Source organism: Chrysochloris asiatica, unplaced genomic scaffold, assembly GCF_000296735.1.
Source record: "Chrysochloris asiatica unplaced genomic scaffold, ChrAsi1.0 scaffold00008, whole genome shotgun sequence".
Lineage (NCBI taxonomy): Eukaryota > Metazoa > Chordata > Mammalia > Afrosoricida > Chrysochloridae > Chrysochloris > Chrysochloris asiatica.
Window position 1 is genome coordinate 29,365,016 of NW_006408526.1, and position 3,453 is coordinate 29,368,468.

Consider the following 3,453-nt stretch of genomic DNA (forward strand, 5'->3'; position numbering starts at 1 on the left):
CTCTGTGCACAGGGAAGATAGGGATAGGCAACTTAGACATTGGCTACCTAAAATGAGGAGGCAATAAAGGCACAAAGTTTCTGGCTTACAAGGTTTCAGGAGGGAATTTAGTTTAAGAGCATTGGGGGAAAAGAAAGAGTCCCCACTGAATAGCTGTCATCTTGTCTAGATGGGTCTGGTGAAACGAGATGGGGATAAGATTAGTAAGATTCAATAGTGAATAATTATCATGACTAATCGTGACTGTCACAATTGTAAAGGTAGAAGTTTTATAACAAAGACAGGGGAGTGGTTAATCTCACAGTCCAGAAACAGAGGACCCTAGGACCATCAAGAGAGGAAGGCACAAGCAGAATGTGGGACCTTATCCAGGGAAGCAGCAGTGCCAGAGATGGAGGCAGAGATGGGGGCATGGAGAGGGGGAGCGGCTGAGGACTCTAGATTCCTGGACTAAGACGAGAGGGACTAAGAGCTGGTAGCCAGGAGCAGACTTGCAGAATGAGCCCTTTGGAGATGTAAATTATTATATATGCCTGAGTGGTTTTGTTTTGTTTTGTTTTTTAAAAAAAAACCTAAAGTGGATAGAGAGAAATACTGTTAACTGATGGTACACAGAGGGGATTATAATCAATGTAATGAAACAAGGTGTATGATTTGTTGAATGTAAAACTGATGATATGCCCTATAAACTTTCACTTAAAAAAAAAAAAGAGAGTAGCAGAATGGATAATAAAACAGGATCCTTCAATATACTGTCTACAAGAGACACATCAAAAGGATGGAGACAGTCTAAATGCCAATTAATCGAAGACTGGTTAAACAAATTTTGGTACAAATATACAGTGGAATACTACGCAACATTGAGGAATAATGTTGAATCTGTGGAAACACCTCACAACATGGATATTATGCTGAGTGAAATTGGTCAATCACAGAAGCACAAACATTGTATGAGACTAATGTTGTCAAAAGTTAAAAAAAGGTTTCTTGATAAAGGAAACAGTCTATGATGATTACTGGTAGGAATAGTGAAAATTATTCACGGACTAGAGGATAAATACATGTTAACATGGGTGACAGGGCAGGCAACATGTAGTAGGGGGTTGGCAGAGAAAAGATGAAGATAGCTGGAGACACAGGGAGGAGTATGGAAGTTGAAGTGAATAGAAGTAAGTACTGTTACCTGAAGGCACGTGAAGGGAATTGCAATTGTTGTAGTGAAGCAGGTGTATGATTTGTTGAATGTGGAACTGATGGTTGGCTCTGTGAACCTTCACTCAATTTACAATAAAAAAATTTAAGAAGAATACAAAAATGCAATACACACACACACACTAAAAGCCTTATGTAAACTGACGTCAGGATATGCCACTAAACATATGAATAATGTCTTTGGTTTTCAGGAAAAAAAAAAAAGAAAAAGGCAAGCCTAAAGACAGACGGTGGGTTCCATACAAGCATAAATTCAACTCTTGACCATTCAATCACCATTCAACAGTATTAAATTAGTGTCTCAGAAACCCTATACAGGGTTGCTTTGAGTCGGACCCGACTCCACAGCATTTAACAACAACACTGTGAACACTGGTGTAAAATATACACTGGACTGCTGACTGCAAGATTGGTGGTTCAAACCCACCAGTTATTCCTTGGAAAACCTATACAGGGTGACTGTGAGGCCGAACCAACTTGAAGACACATAACAACAACATGGATCAAACTTCACTTTGTGAGTGTTGGAAATCCACAGAATAAAGTCCCTGCTCTCTTGCAGCTCTTAGTACATAGCTGGAAAGACAGTGTATTAAACAAGTAATTATATTAAAGTGTGTTGAGTGTTAAAATTGGGTAAGTGCAGAATTCTGTGGCTCTAATAAGGAGCTCTGGTAGTGTAGTGATTACAAATCAGGCTGCAAACCTTAAGGTCAGTAGTTTGAAACTATCAGCTGTTCCGCGGGAGAAAGATGAGGCTATCTGCTTCCATAAAGATTTACAGCCTTGGAAACCCCGTACAGGGTCACTATGAGTCGGTTCCGACTCCATGGCACATAACCACCATCACCATCCCTGGTGAATAATTCAGTTTCTCTTCAGTTGTGAGTGTTATTTCTTGGTTGCATCTTTATACCATCAGTTGAATTTCCCAAATTCTTTTCAATGAAACGTTTATGGAGCTCCTACAGATGTGTAATATATTGTGTAAATATCTACAAGAGAATTCCAAGGTAAACTGTTGTTGTTGTTAAATATTGTCAAGTAGGTTCTGACCCATAGCAACCCTATATAGGGTTTCTGAGGAGCAACTGGTGAATTTGAACCACCAACATTGCAGTTCAAACCAACCTTGTGGTCAAGTGATTATCCTACAGTGCCACACTTAGCAATGTAAAATCATTTTATATGAAGACAAAATTATTTTGGATTATATATGCCTGAGAAAATACACATTTAGTATCATTTGACAACATAGGTGGCCTGAAAAAGAATGTGATATATCTTTAAACCTTAGGTTTCCAAGATTTTATAGTAGTCTTGTCAAGTTTTGTCAGCAAAATCAAAATCCCCTGATCCAGTTTTAGAGCTCTGGAAGGTTCTACCTATTCCCCTGGAAAGGTCTGAATCAGTCTCTCCATTCTTAAAGGGCCCATTCTCCGCCCTGCACCACCAAGCGTTCCATACTGTAAACCTGCGTTTTTCCCTCCTCTCATACAGGATAGCAATGGGTCAAAATCGACTCAATGGCAATGTTTTGTTTTTTCTTTGTTGTTGTTGTTGTTGTTGTTAAGTGCCATCGAGTCGGTTCCGACCCAAATTTAGCACACACAATCTTTTCAAGATTCACTTTATATATGTATTGTTGTTGTCAAGTGCTGTTGAGTCGACTCCGACCCATAGCGACTTCCTTTTAAACTGGATGGACCTTTAAGGGAAAGACACTGGTTCGCAATCCTCCTGATATATCACCTTAAGGGGCGGTCACCCAAAATCCGTACATTCTTACAGTTACAGAAATTCCACTCATACACCAAGGGACTGTCTCATTAACCTTGGGGGCCTGTTTCCTTCCCTCTTTCCGTAATCTGGTTTATTCCACGGGGTAGAGAAGGAAGACAGTTGGCTGGGTAGAAAGGGAATGGCGTCAGTGTGAGGTCACGCGCTACAATGTCCCGAATGGCATTTCCACTTTGCGGTGACATTAGTGAGGGTTGAGAGATGCCGTCGGAGAAAAGATCAAGGACCATCCGAGTTATGCAGGCTATATGCAAAAAAGAGGGCCGGACGGAGAACAAAGCTTGGAGCGTCGCGGGGCGTGGCAGGACACCAGGATTTAAGCCGCGAGCTCCAGCAGAGAGTGAAAGTGGGGAGCAAGAAGCCAGGAAAAAACCGGGCAGACTGGAGGCGGGACTTCCGGGATCCCTCTGTCTGAGTGGCAGGGGAACCGGAAGTGAAGGC